The sequence below is a fragment of the Balaenoptera acutorostrata genome, chromosome 9, assembly GCF_949987535.1.
Source record: "Balaenoptera acutorostrata chromosome 9, mBalAcu1.1, whole genome shotgun sequence".
In the NCBI taxonomy this organism is placed as follows: domain Eukaryota; kingdom Metazoa; phylum Chordata; class Mammalia; order Artiodactyla; family Balaenopteridae; genus Balaenoptera; species Balaenoptera acutorostrata.
In genome coordinates, this window is record NC_080072.1 from 29096416 (window position 1) to 29112177 (window position 15762).

At 39.6% G+C, this 15762-nt stretch overlaps 1 protein-coding gene and 1 long non-coding RNA gene across 7 annotated transcripts in view; one reads left to right on the top strand and one right to left on the bottom strand.

The window, feature by feature from the left end:
• MPPED2 (metallophosphoesterase domain containing 2) overlaps window positions 1-15762 on the top strand; it is a 174572-nt gene that overhangs the window by 106492 nt on the left and 52318 nt on the right. The gene's annotated exons all lie outside the window — the stretch shown is intronic.
• Window positions 1722-10521, bottom strand: LOC130708941 (uncharacterized). The gene is made up of 3 exons (XR_009009324.1): window positions 10416-10521; window positions 8128-8285; window positions 1722-2307 (listed from the first exon to the last, which is right to left on the bottom strand). It is a non-coding gene; the product is annotated as an uncharacterized LOC130708941 (long non-coding RNA).

The window sequence follows — 15762 nt, forward strand, 5'->3', positions numbered from 1 at the left end:
AGGCAAAGATTTCTTGGGCACATAAAAAGCATGAATCTAAAAGAAAAAAAATGACAAATTGAACTTTATCAAAATTAAAAACTTTTCCTGTTCAGAAAACACCATTACAAAAATAAAAAGGCAGTCCACAATCTGGGAGAACTAATTCTCAATATATAAAGCTCACAATCATGTAAATCTCTATCCAGAATATCTGAAGCACTCCTACAACTCAATAATAAGAAGACAAATAACCCAATAAATGGTCAAAAGTTTTAATTGTCTCTTCATAAAGAGATATATACAAATGGCCATTAAGCATACAGGAAGATATTCACCATGATTAATCATGCACATGCAAACTAAAACCACAGTGAGATACCACAATGCACTGTGTAGAGTGACTAAAATTTCTAACAATACCAAGAGTTACAAGTATGGAGCAACAAATAGAACTCTTACACACAGCAGGTGTGAATATAAAATGGTACAACATCTTTGGAAAACTTTTGGCCGTTATTTAAAAAGTTAACCCACACCTACCATACAACCTGGCCATTCTGTTCCTAGATATTTACCAAAACAAATGAAAATATATGTCCAAGTAAAGATTTGTACACAAGCATTCATAGAAACTTTATCCACAATAACAAAACCCAGGAAATAGCCCATATGTCCATCAACAGGTGAATGGATAAACAAGTATGATACAGCCATACATTGGAATACTACTCAGCAGTGAAAAAGGAGTGAACTACTGAATCATGCAATAATATGGATGAAGCTCAAAATGTTATACTGAATGAAAGATGCCAGACACCAAATAGTATGTAAAGTATGATTCCATTTGTGTGAAATTCTAGAAAACACAAACTAATCTAATTTGACAAAAAGATCATCTGTGGTTGCTTACAACCACTGTTGGGTGTAGAGGGAAGGGCATACTGCAAAGGGTACAAGGAATATTGGGGGCGGGTGATGGAGATGTTTGGTGTCTTGATTGTGGTCATGTTTCATCATCACAGATGTGTATACATATCAAAAATTCCATCAAATTGTATACTTTAAATGGATACAGCTCATTGTATGTAAATTTTATCCAAATAAAGTTGATTTTAAAAAGGATATTAGGCTGCATGTAGTCTTCTGGGGCTTTCTTATTTCATTCAACACTTATTGGTATGTTTAATCAAATATTTGAGGAAAGGAGGGAGGAAGGAAGGAAGGAGCTAATGAGATATATTTATGCCAGTTATTTCTCTCATAAGAGAAAACCTAGGAGAAAGATGGGAAGAAGTTCATCTTCTTAAACAAAACAACCCAAATTCTAGATTCCACTATCTGTCCATCTTAGATATAAGAGAATGGGCTTTCTAGAACCAAGTTTACCAAAACTTATAGCCCAAGGCTATTGCTGCTTTTAATAATCAGGAAAAGTTCAATTTGTATCAGCAACATTCTTTGTCAAGTTACACAGCTTTGTGTGTGTGTGTGTGTGTGTGTGTGTGTGTTGGAGCAGCAAAGCAGGATGAGGGTATTCCTTAAAACTCTTGGTTACAAGTAACAAATCTATTCAAAATAATTCAAGCAAAAATGGGAAATTATTGACTCATGTAACTTACAAGTCTATGGAGATAATGGCATCAGGCATGGCTTGACCCAGATACCCAGGCATTATTATAGGAATCCAGCTCTATTTCTTGGCTAGGTCTTTAGGTGTTGACTTCATCTGTAGACAGACTCTCCCTTGTGATGGCTGCTGACACGTTCAGCTTTATATTCAATCAAGAGAGTCTAACCATCTCAGCTTGATTTACATGTCCTTCCTAAAACCAGTCAGTGTAGGAAGAAAGATGGAACGCTCTGATTGGCTAGGCCTAGTCATGAGTTCCTTCCTCAGGCAAGCAGGGGGTGAGGTGGGCCCCACCTGTACCACTTGAATTAATAATGGAATAGAGGTGAGTTTTCCAAGGAAAATTGATACGCTGTTACCAGAAGAAGGCGGACTGAATGTTCCACAGACAAAAATAATAGTCTGATCATCCAAACACACACACAAAAGATACCTGATGTGGGTAAGAAGAGGAATATCTTGCCAGTGGTAAAGTTTTTAAAGTTTCTGGTCCCACTTTTCTTGCAGCCTATTTTTTCATGAACCATGGTCATTTTTTCTTCCCAGTATCTTTGCTTCTGGCACTGGAAGCTAGAAACACTCTCAACAGTGGGTGGTGGCAATGATGAATTGAAAATTCTGGAGTGGCACATGCCTTTATTTATAATGGGCCCAGCAATCTGAGATTCTGATGTAGCTGTACTGGTTACCTATAGCTATGTAAAAAAAAAAAAAAAAAAAAAAAAAAAATCACAACATTTAGTTGCTTAAATAACAGACATTTTTTATCTTACAGTTTCTATAGGTGAGGATCAAGGCACAGCTTAGCTGGGTCCTCTGGCTAAGGGTTTATAGACCATATAGTCAAGGTGTTGTCCAGAGCTATAGTCTCATTTCAAGGCTAGACTTGGGTAGAATTCACTTCGAAGATCACTTCAGTGGTTGTTGATAGGATTCAGTTCCTTTCAAGTTGTTGGACTGAGAGCCTCAGTTTCTTGCAGTTTCTTGTTGACTTTTGGCCAGCGACCTTCCTCAGTTCTTTGCCATGTGGGCCTCGCCATAGGGTAGCACACAACTTGGCAATTGGTTTGAATGAGAGAGAGAGCAAAAGAGGACCAGCAAGATGGAAGCCAGGGTCTTTGGGTAATCTAATCTCAGAAGTAACATCCTATCATCCTACCATATTATTTTCATTAGAAGTACGTCACTAGGCCCAGCCCGTACCCTTAGCTGAGGTGGAAAGGATTACACATGGGCATGAATAGCAGGAAGTAGGATCATTGGGAGCATCTTAGAAGCTGCACATGACAGTGACAGTGGCAATGGCGGTAGAGGAAGGAATTTGCCCATTTCCCTTGCCGTTGAAAAGTTTTCTTTTGGGAACTTCGAATGGTGGCCTGGGTGCATGAAGTGGACTAAGGAAATTCCCTCAGTAGGATGAGGGCTTTGGCAGGAGGGGGTTTTATGTTTATGGTTAGAAGTTGGATTGTGGGGTACAGAAAATTATTACAGAAACAAACTGAAGAAATAATTGCATAACAGGAGGTGAAATAGAGATGCATACAAAGAGTTATGTTTAAAAATGTAAACATTTTTTTTTTGACATTTGATTTTTTAATTTCCACATGCAATGTAATGTTTAGGCACGCTGCTTGGGATGCTATTTCTAAAAAAATCGTTGACCATTTTTCAGAATATGCTTTTGGTTTTAAATACTGGTCAGGAAAAACAAATGATGTAAAAATATGTGAATAATTTTCTATTACAGAAATGAAAAACTGATTTGCACCTAAAAGTGCAGGAGGTGAAGTAGTTTAACCCTTTCACCAGGCAGTATGGCAATATACAATATATTGCTTCAGCTGTTTGAGAAGGCTGTGATGTATTTTTATACTGACATAGAAAATTATAAATTACATTGAATTAGTATCCATAATCACTGTATATGTACACAAACCAGTTCTAAAAAAAAATACACTGGTTTAGAATTTACAAGTGGAAACCTCACAAGGTACAGTAAAACAATTAACATGCTTAGGTGCCAGATTTTGATTTCTAGTTTAAAAATACTAGCCTGTAAAATGAACGCACTCTAATTCCATTAGCAGCACGAGCATTTTTCCACTGACTTGCCTAATATGATTTATGTATGTTAAATATGCAGATTTCTCTGAAACTTTCATTGGTGTTGCTTGTCAAGAAGGTAAATTTTGGTGAATGGGTTAAAAGGCAGATGCACAACCAAAACAAAACCAAAAACAAAAAAAACCCAAACAACAAGCCATGTACACTCCAAATATTCTAGTGTTTCACCTGTAGGGATAATCAGTTCTAGCAAACAAGACTTTAACAGAACATATGGCTTTACAATGACATCAATTTATCGACTAAGTTGTAGCAATAAATACTTAATCTCTACCAATAGACTTAGATTTTTTGATCCCCTTTAAACAATACAGAAAACAGTTACCAATCAAAAACTGGTTATGAAAAGAACACCAAGTATTTCTTATTCAAAATCACTTTTGTAAGTTAGAACAACCAAAATAACACTTAGAATTAGCAAAAAAAAAAAAAAAAGAAAAAGAAGAAGGGAGTGAGGGAAGGAGGGAGGGAGTGAGGAAGGAAGGAAATAAATGAATCGAATGTCTAAAAGCAAGAGACTGATTTAAAAATTGCAGTATATTTATATGATAGAATGTCATGTAGTGATTAAAACTAATTTTTGGAACAGTGGTTTTAAACTTTTTTGACCACAACTCATAATAAAAAATCTGTTTTACATCAAAAATAAATATACACAAACTTTTACTTGAAATTAAAATTTCATCTTATTCCTTTGTATATAAGATGTACTTTTATATTCTTTATTCTATTTCATATTTTAAATTGTGGTAAAATATACATAACATACAATTTACCATTTTAACCATTTTTAATTGTACAGTTCAGCGGCATTAAGTACATTCATATTGTTGTACAGTCATCACTACTATTCATCTTTGGAACATTTTCATCTTCCCCAAATGAAACTCTGTACCTATTAAACATTAACTCCCGTTTCCCCTTCTCCCAGCTCTGGCAACCACCATTCTACATTCTGTCTCTATGAATTTGACCATTCTAGGTACCTTGTACAAGTGGGATAATAAATATAAGTGAAATATACCTATATATTTACATGCAATACTTATCCTTTTGTGACTGGCTTCTTTCTATTTATTTATTTATTTATTTATTTTTGGCTGCGTTGGGTCTTCGTTGCTGCACATGGGCTTTCTGTAGTTGCAGCGAGTGGGGCTACTCTTTGTTGCAGTGTGCGGGCTTCTCATTGCAGTGGCTTCTCTTGTTGTAGAGCACGGGCTCTAGGCGCGCAGGCTTCAGTAGTTGTGGCACGTGGGCTCAGAGCTGTGGCCTGCGGGCTCTGGAGTGCAGGCTCAGTAGCTGTGGTGCACGGGCCTACTTGCTCTGCAGCATGTGGGATCTTCCCGGACCAGGGCTTGAACCTGTGTCCCCTGCATTGGCAGGCGGATTCTTAACCATTGTGCCACCAGGGAAGCCCTGGCTTATTTCAGTTAGCATAATGTCTTCAAAGTTTATCTATGTTGTAGCGTGTATCAAAATTTTCTTTCTTTTTAAGGCTGAATAATATTCCATTGTACGTATATTCATCCATCTGTCAAAGGACATTTGGGTTGATTTCACCTTTTGGTTATTCTGAATAATGCTGTTATGAACATGGGTGTATAAATACCTCTTCAAGTCCCTGCTATCATTTCTTTGGGGGTATATAGCCAGAAATGGAATTGCTGGATTATGCTATATTTAATTTTTTGAGGAATTGCCTTACCACTTCCACAGTGGCTACACCATTTTACATTCCCATCAGCCATGCACAAGGATTCCAGTTTCCCCATATTCTTGCCAACACTTGTTTTTTTTGATGATAGCCATCCAAATGGGTGTGAAGTAGTATCTCATGTATTTCATTTTTTAAATGCGGGTCCCTAAAATCTTTTCATGACCTGCTAATGGGACATAATCCTCAGTTGGAAAAAAAATTCTTCTCTGAGGCTGTTGGATGAAAAAAGTCAAATTATGGTCCCAACTTAGTGGCGGGGCCAAAAAGCTTTGTGCAGAATATGAAGACTGCCTCCAACTAATGGTGGTGTCAGTGATTTTTAAATTTTCTTTGTGCTCTTCCAAAATCTTTGGAAGTGAAAATGTGTTTATTTTCTTTAAAAAAAAAAAAAAGAGGTTGTTTGTGTCTATGTGTGATGGGTTTTTGTAAAGGGACTGTAAGAATTAGAAAACTTAGAAGAATGTACAGGAACATGTATATTCCCAAAGAAATGACCCCCAGTGGGTCAGTGAACAAGTATTTAGTGCGTCAAACTCTGAGACTGTAGTAATGAGTAAGAGTGTGTGGTCCTTCCTCTCTGGAGCTTACATTCTAAGGCACAAAAGAAGATGCATTCAAAGCAGATTGAATATGATTTGCATAGGCTGTTAGATACTGGGAAGGGTGTCCTTGGTGTGCTGAGAAGGAAATTCGGAGGCTCTCTGTGAATGTACTTGGAGCAAATGTCTGAAGCCTCCCCATGAGTATCAGGTTGAAAATCGCTGTTGTCTCACAGTATCCTGAACTGCACCCAGGGTTCTTTCCTCCCTTGGCTTTCATGCTTCACCTGAGGAGCGTAAACATAGTCTGTACAAGTACCCAGATACAGTCCACAAATGGTGGGCATTGTATATAGGATTAACAAGAATCACACCTGACCTTACCAACCCTGAAAAGAAAAATGCTTTTTGTCAATTGATTGCATGAGGTTTATAGAGATTATTCTGAATCTGTGTTTTAAACTGATTCGTTGTCCTTCAGAGATCCTTGGATTCTGGGTCCATGAGAAAAATAAAACAAATTAGGGAAGATGGACATTCTCAGGGGATCCTTCTAGAGCCCCTTCTCAGTGGTAAACCTTATTTTTATCCTGTTTTGGATTTCATTTGTTCATTAGTTTAGTGAACATTTGTTGAGTTGCCTGCTCAGTGCACAGTGCTAGATGCTGGCAATATGAGAATGAACAAAACAAAATACTGACCCTAGAAGACCTCATAGGTCTCTTACTAAAGAGAGGACAAGTCGCTCATTTAACAGATTGTCACAAATGCTACAGCTAATTTTGTAAGATTCCTTTGGAGACAGACATGATGAGTACACGATTCAGCTTTGGGTGGGTAAGGAAATCCTTCAGGAAGACTGAGAAGAATCTGTAAGAGAATATTTCAGGCGGAAAGAGCCACACATACAATGAAAAGAAGCAATTCAGAATTTAGGATCTGCAAGTAATTCCATTTTCCTAAAATGCTGGGTGTGGTAGGGTATGAAGGCCATAAAGGGCCTGATGAGCCAGGTGAAAGAATTTGGACTTCATCTTCCGGTTCTGGTGAGGCCATGGAAAGGTCTGAAGTGGGAGAATTATTTGGCTCCATTTATCTTTTGGAAAGAACTCTAGCAGACGAAAATGAAGGGAGCGGGGAAGGAATTGAGACTGGGAACAATAATCAGAAATGTTGTAATTGTTCAGGAACAAGATGTTGAGAATCCTCCTTAAAACATTCTCAGGAGGGATGAAAAGGACAGCAAGACTCCAGGAATGTTGAGAAGATAGAATTGAAAGATTTAGGACCAATGGGCTGAGGGTAAGAGAAAAATTTAGATTTCTGGCTTGCCCACTAATTAAATAATGCCAGTAACCTGATAATGGACGTTAACATCAACGGAGTCTTTTTCCAAGGAGTCCTATTTTGAGAGCTGTTTGATTACTTGTCTTGGATATAGCTGGGCACCTTCCTATGTGGTACATCCTACAAGCTTCCTTCTTCATTGTCCTGGGAGGCATATTCATGTAGAGTCTTAGAGGTCGGAAGCCTACTTGATGACTACAGGATGACTTGAGGTGGATGAGGTGGGGAGGAAGCAAAGAGAGAAGCATCCATTGAAACCAGACACTGGGTGCCAAGTGTTGGGCTAAAGTAGTAGCAGGGTGAGTGTGCAAGGAATAAGCTCCCAGGTCCTCAGCTGGGAGGGGTGGGAGAGTTTTGGAACTTAGATACAAGTAGCTCAGAGCACGGATGATTTAAATAAGACTGTGAATGATACGAAGATGTTGGCACTCTACTTTTAATTGGTGCCTGCTGCTGATCATGTGGGGTTGTTGGCTTGAATGTCTATGCTGGATGGATAGGGTAGGAGATAAATGAAGGAAGAATGTCTTGTGTTTGAATCAGGAACTCTTGTGTTTAAATCACTAACTGTCTATCCACTGACCACTCCATGATGGACCATCCTACTTACATCCAAAAAGGAAAACGTTAAATGAAATTAAATAATAAAGTTACAGAAAGAAACATGCTAAAATAAAAGTGAATAGAGTGATTCAAATGGATAGCTGAAAGAATTCAATCACCAAGCACAAGTATAACCACTCATAGGCAAGAGAGGCTCTTTGAGTTGAAGTGACTGCCAACCATACCTTGAATGCTGCTGGTTAAGGGACGTGGTTCTAGTTGGGCTCAAGGCACTCCCCGTGGAGTTCTCTGGGTACCTTCCAGGACATCATGACAACGAGCCCGAGCTCATTTCCTTGGAGAGATCCTAGGGGTTAGGCCATGTTCCTTGCATTGAAATTTACTTGTTTAATATCATTAGATCCAGAGAGAGAGAGAGAGAGAGAGAGAGAAAGCATTATCTTCCTGATCAGTGGAGGATATGGAAGAAGGAATGATAGTGATGAGGACGAGGATGCGTTGCTTTTGAGGCTTACTCTGTGGCCAGCACTCTCTGAAGGACTTTACACACCTCTCCTTCAGTCCTCATAGTAACCTGCATCTTAGATAGCTCTCACTACAGAGGAGGCTGGGAAGAAGCGATGTTAGGGAACTCTCATGCTAATGTACTTATTTGGAGAAGCAGGGCTAGACTTGGATCTCTCTGCTATGCTATTGCTACATCTCTCATTCAGAGTTTCCTCATCTATAAAAATGGAATAAGAGTAACCATGCATCCCTATTAGGTTATTTGTTGTGCACATTGGATGAGTTGGTACATGTAAACTTCCTAGAACCATGCCTGTCATCTAGTAAGTGCTCAATAAATATTAGCCATTATTTTATATTATTATCATTATTATTCTACATGACTTTTTAATATTTAAAAAAAGAGGGGCCATATTTTAAGAAAAAAGTACATGGTAAGGGAACAGAAATGTACACACAAACAGCCAGTGAAAACTGCACTCCTTTTCTGCTTCCATCAAAGGCTATTAAAATTGTAGGGCCTGCTATTGTATATTTATTCAGACATCAATCTTAATCAGCCCCTTTGCTACTTTGGCAGTAAGGGCATTGTAATTCTATTTTTATCCGTTCCTTCCTGTGCACCAGACATTCAAAATAGCATGAGTAAGGATCAAAAATATCTTAATGGATTTGGTTCCCAGAGATATCAGTGACCAGAGGAAGAGTTTTGCAGAAATTTCTTCCTGAGCTGATAAGGAAGGTAAGCAGGGAAGGGTGGAGGGAGGGCTGGCCGAGCAGCTAGCTGTGAGTCTCTGTAGACGGAAGAGGCCAAGATCAAGTGGCAGCGGGAGCAGCAAGGGAAGAATCTGGAGGATTAGAGTATAAATGCATCCTATTTCCAGGTTTGTGCTTGGGACCAGCATTGTATAATTGTTCAGGATAACACTGCCCCTTCATGAGGTAACGTGTTTTTGATAAACAGACTTCCTGGTGTGATCGCGTTGTTTACGCACACATACACAAATATAGAGGTTCCTAGGCTATTCATATTTTTGTTTGGATCTCTTGCCTGGGCATCTTTTCTTTCTCTTTCTTCTCCTTTTTTCTTTCTGCTTCTCTCATCTTCCTCCTCCTTCTTTCTGTTCCCCTCTCCTCCTCCTCCTTCTTTCTTTTTCTCTCTCTCTCTACCATTTTATAGTCAGACCATTCATCATCAGAAAGTTGTCAAAGTCTGGAAACTGGGATCGAAGGGTAGAGAAAATGCGATCAGAATATCCAGAACAACTGTATTTCTTACAGAAATGCGTGTGATGCAGTTTCCCAAACAGTGCTAAGTTATGCCGCTTAATGAAGCATGACATAATCTCAGGCAGTGCACAGATGAACATTTGTCCTTTAGTAATTTTGTATTTATGGCATGCGTATTGAAAAGTGAGAGTGTATGTGTGTGTACATGTAGCACACCAAACTTGTGATTTCATGGATATTATTGTTTAGGGTGAGGATAAATTTATTTAAGTAAGTACTAAAAATGAGGCCATATGTAGAGAAATATTTAGTAAATATTAATACAGGTGGTACACAGATGTGGCAAATGAATCATGACTCTGGTACACGAGGACTGAAGCTTGGAAAACACTGTTGTAAGATACGTCATCTTTTGCTTGTACCCGGGGCCTCTGGGGAGCTCTGGTGCCTTCTCTGTAGAGATTGTGGGATTGGCCATCCCTAAGTTACTCTAAGAGACACCCCTGCCATTTTACCGTGGTTCTGTCATACCATCAGCAAGTCTATCTCTGAGGTCAGGATTCTGAATATAACCAGCCCATTCCCACTCCCAGCAATTCCACAGCTGCATCTACTGACGAAAGCGCAAGACATGAGCCGTAACTCTGTGCCAGCAACTTCAGTTTTTAAGGTGTGAATGTTATTCCACTAGGATACACAGATGCAAGAAATTTCACATCGACTTATTTGTTTGTTTGCTTTTAGAGTTGAAATAAATTTAAATCTGAGTCCTTACCCCATAGCGCAGGAAGAAATTAGATCTCGCTCATGACTGAAGCTCCCAACCCCGGGCCTTGGAGAGAAGAACCTGGACATTTGGAGGGGGCCCTCTGGACTTGGGTCCACTGCCAAAGGGCCCTTTGGTGGCGTTTCAAGGCCCTTTAGTCCCTTGAAAGCAGGTGATGGCTCTGTTTTCCCTGGGTCAGGCTGGGGAATCTCTGCCCAAGCTGGGGGTGAGGGCATGATTTGGCCTCCTGAGGGATGTCACACAGCTGTTCCTGCTGAGGGCTTGTCACTCCCCCACCCCGCCCCCGCCCCCTTGCCAGGAATTCCAGCTGAGTCCTCACGACTCCAGACAGACCTCCCATCTCACTGTAGAGGAGCTTCCACTCCTGCTTATCCTGGCTCTGTTGGTCATCCTTCACCCGACCCCTGTCCCCAAGGGCACTCACCTGGCTCACCTCCCAGGGTGCTGACCTAGCTTCATGCCCTCAGTGAGAACAAAAGCCAGGAAGGGTGGGGGTAGGGAGTGTCTCTGGCAACTTCCACTTAAACCATGATCTACAAACACCCCTGAGGCAAAGGGACACAAAGGCCTTCTTGGAATAAGGGAGAGAAAAACAGAGGAAAACCAAACAGAGATTAATATTTCTGTTAACTATTCTGTCATGTGTGAAGGTAAAAATTTGAAATATGTGTATATGCTGAAAGTATTTGTTATAATATTACACACACAAACTCTCTCTCTCTCTCTCTCTCTCTCTCTCTCTCTGTCTTTCATCTCAGAGACTCAGAAGTGTGTTCAAATATGTACAGTACTGAACATGGTTTCCCATTCTTACTAAATAGAGTTGGCTCAAGAGTAGAGTCAGAAAGACATGGTCACATAGGCCTTAACAGTTCAATAATAGGCCTCTTTCAAATGCATTTTATCCAAAAATTCAGTAGGTTTTGGGGGCCAATAAGTACTATTTCAGTTGAATTTGCAAAAGCCTTTAAAGTGGGGGAAGATAACAGAGAACCAGCTCAGTCCCTGGCATATGATTAGATCCAAGCACGTCATTGCCCCTTTGGTATTAATGTTTTAAAACTCACAGTCCACGCTGATCCTTTGTTCTTTGCATTCAGATCCATTCTCTGCCCTTGCCCTGCTCCTGTCTACATCACAGGGCAGACTGACTGCTGCCAGCTAGGATTCCAGGCTCCTTTGCCAGCTGGCCTCCAGTGGGGCTCTGGAGTCCAGCTTCCCTCGGAGAGCCCTGTCCTCAGGGGTCACAGCTTCTGCTGGGTGGGCCATTGTGGCCCCGGTTGTCGGGTGGTCCAGGCCGCCAGCAACGGCATCTTCTCTGTGTCATTCCAGCCCCATGGGAGGGCAGTGGCATCCTACAGTTGCTAAATCCAAGTTCCTCTTCAACACCTTTGAAACTAACTCTTCATATTAACATGAATCCTTTTATTAAATTACCTGTTTACCATACATGGATGTCCTAGCTGGGTCCTCATTCAAAGCGGAAGATAAATCTGTTAAATTTCAGAAACTGAAATTCATAATCTGAAAGTAATGATACTGTGTAGAAACCCACAAGACCAAATCATAATAACTTTCCTTTAGTCATTCAACAAATACTTGTGGAACACCTTCTTTTGCCGGGCTTAGGAGCAAGGTCTGTGCTCTCGTGGAATTTTCACTCTAGCCAGAGATCAGCAGACCCAAAATAAAAATAATGTAAAAGAAGAATGTCAGAGAGCGATAGGTGTGGTGCACAGGAATAAAATAGACTGATGTGTTAGCAAGTGGCTACTTTAGGGAAGGCATTATAATTACTACAAATTTGGGTGTAGCTTTCTAAGATATTCCATTCACTGAAACATTCTCCTTTCCACTATCTTTTCAGATTCTACCTGCCAAAGACCCTAAACTAGGAATTAGGGCTACATTTGGACCCCAAATGTGTTGTTTTCCATGTATGGTATTTTGTTTAAGCGAATAAATAGATAAGTTTAAGGTCTTCTGAGGTCCATGGACCCCATCACTTTTTCCAATTGCTTTCATATTCTAGCTTCACCTACTTACCATACCTACATGAACTCTAAACGCAATCCCAGCCCGAAACACTTGAGATCCTTTTAATTTGCTTAGTATCGCTCTTTCTGTTTGATTGAGAACATACCATGTGCCGGAGACGGTGCTGAACATTTTATTTCATCTTCACAACCTAGTGGGAAAGACATATTACTCGTCCCTGTGCCGACCCCAGAGCCAAGATTCGCAGGTGACTTGCCTAAAATCACAGAGTTACTGAGTAGCAGAAATAGTAATCACTCAGTCTGCTTAATAGCAAAGCTGAGTGCTTAGCTGAGTGGGATGGTCCCAGAGAGCTTGCGAGGTACCCAGATGCCTCAGGGGTGTTCCTGCTGGCTTCCTAACCAGATAAGTTCCTTGAGCACTTACCTAAATCCTTGCACCCTCACGATAGAAACTCAAACATAAAATAAATTATAAGATTGTAATTTTATAAAATTATAAATCATAAAAGTAAACTGATTGAAGATGAGCAATAGGAAACAACTTCGAATATTCATGTGTTTTTCTCTGAACTTGATCAGAGACTCTCCTGATAGGCAAAATCGTCTCAAATTAACAGGTTTCTGCCCAGTGGCACAGAAGAGACTCATGAAATGCTGTGTATTTCATTATCTGCTGGATACAGACAGTTGAGAAAGAGCCAGTCTGAATTAGTGAAAAGGCTAAGTTTCAAAATGGTTTATTATAGTTATGTATATCAAGGAACTGAAGTAAACTTTCATGGTGTTATTATGACAGTGAGAAAGACAAACAGTGTGTGTGTGTGTCATGTTTCATTGTATGGAATCAACTTTTCTTGGGAAGGGGTATTCTTTATTCTGAAATAATGTTAATCCTACATTTGGGGCTTTAATTTTATTTTTTAATGAAACGTAGTAGATGATAGTCAAGTGTGGTGTGTTTATGAGTGCATGTGTGCATGTTTGTGTTTTAGTATCCTTTCATGCTAGAATAAAAATTAACAACTTATTAGTACTTAAACATTCCTTGAAATTTTACAAGTCTGTGAGATCCAAAAGTCTGGTTACCTCTGGCTTTTTATGATAAAGATCAAATCAAAGAGGCTGATATGTGTTTATTTCCTTTCACTTACTTGTAATGAGTATTTGCATAGTTGTTAAGATAGCCTAAAAATGATCACTATAACTAATCAAATTTTTATTGAATGCTTACTATATACCAGCTTATAGTCTACTAGTTTAAATGTTCTCTTTTAATCTTGTCTCTTTAGACACTGCATGGGTAAATTTCAGCTTAGCCTTTCCCTGACTTAACATTTTCTAAAAATTCACCAATATGGGTTCCATATGATTGATGTTTTAATATATTAAAATATGTATTGTAACAGTTTAGGCATAGCTCTAGATCAGTGAGGATTTTTATGCTGCAAGTGACAGAAAACCCAAACTGGCTTGAACAAATGTACTGGCACACGTATTTTGAAAGGTAAATATGGCTTTAGAGGAGGTTTTAACATGGCCTTAGCCATGTGACTGTGGCACTGTCTCTCCGTTTCTTAGGTTGGCTCTATTCTCAGGCATACCGTCTCCTCATGCTTTCAAAACAGCTGCCTGTGGCTTTGGGGGACTGAGGGGAAAAGAGACAGCATATAGGGGGAAGACAGACTCAGTAAAATCCTGAAGCTAATCCTGCTGGCTGACTTGGGTCATAAGCCCAATCGCCAGGGCCAGAGTGATGGAAACTGACAGCCTTAGCCTAAGCTGCAAGCGCTGTCTTGCTGGGCCTGAAGTGCAGTCAGCTTACCATGGATGCTCAGTGGATTCTGGGGCAGTGGGGAAGAGAAATGGAGGAATGAACATGGGAAAGCAGCCAACAAATGTCCACTCTGAGCTGTTTACTGGGGGTCGGAAGCGGACAGCTCCCCCTTTGAAGCTCCTTTCCTTTACATAATTACAATTATTTGGTGTTTATTTCTTTCAGTAGTTCTCAGTGGTTTATTGGAACTGATATTTCAAAATCGGCCTGAATAGATAGCAAAGAAACCTTTCTTAGTGACATAAATCTGTACAAAGAAAACATGTTCGGGATTTTTTTTTTACCTCTTCTCTCTCATTTAAAAGTGTACCATTTGAATAAAAATCGACAAATTAAATTCCAAAGTCACTCAACTATTCTTAACTACTGTATTTCCTTTTTTTTCTAAACCACAGATTCTTGAGGAAATTCCTTCTTTCTTTCCTCCAACAGTTAAAACTCTTTTCTCCAACCAGTTCCCTTCTGTAGGATTCTTTTCTTTCCAGATTTAAAATCTCTTCATATATGCCTTTTTAGATTTCTTATTAAACTTCCCATCCATCAAAGAAATACCAGATGATAGGAACTGTGCCCTTTTCCATACTTTTTGCCATGTGGGTAATAAATACATCTATTTATTTCAGTTTCCATCAATTAAACACACGACAGTGGCTTTTTATTTAATCAGTTATATGGACGTTAGAGTGGATGGGAATGGGATATTACTGGATTCCCTGTTTGCAAGTACTTGGACGTTAGTAAACTTCTCTTGGAGATCCAGTCCAAGAAAATAGATTGAGAGCCAGAAATAGAAATAGGATTTTTTTTTTCCTTAAATGAAGGAAGTCATTGTTTAAAATAATACTTAAAAGAGACTAACTTCTCCCCCACTTCCTTTTTAAAAAAGTTTCTGAACATACTTTTAAAAGATTCTTGGTATCTTTACATTATTTTAAATAATTGGGATTATTTATGCAGCGATTTTTATGCAGAGCATACACTGAAGTCTTGTTATTCCTTCATGCCCAAGTTGAATCTGTAGGCTGAGTGATTTTTTCTCTCTTTCCACATGAGTCAAAGAATAATATAAGCGAGTTCATGCTGGTGGTTGATACTTGTAGTTGGTTTTGTTTGCATTCTGCTTTTTGCTGTCTTTGGTTTCTTGTTAAGTTAACGGAATGTTTATATCTTTGATTATTCCCTGGTACAGGGGTATCTTTACCCTGGAAAGGGGGGTAATGAAGAACAGGTGTTGCCTGTGAACTTTGAGTTTTATGTCCTCAAAATGTGCCCAGAACCAGGGCGGAGTTTTCCAAGTTCTTTAGTGTGGATCACTGTGTTGGTACCTGCAGTATTTCCCGCAGCATCCCCCAACGCCCCACTTCCCAGCCCTCTGGGTCTGGCAACACCTGAAGGGGGCATACACACTTGTTGAATTACAGTTGATAAGTTCACCAGATGAGCTTATGCATGACAGTGAGTGCCCGGCAACTCTGCCCGAATGTTTACACAGGACCATCTC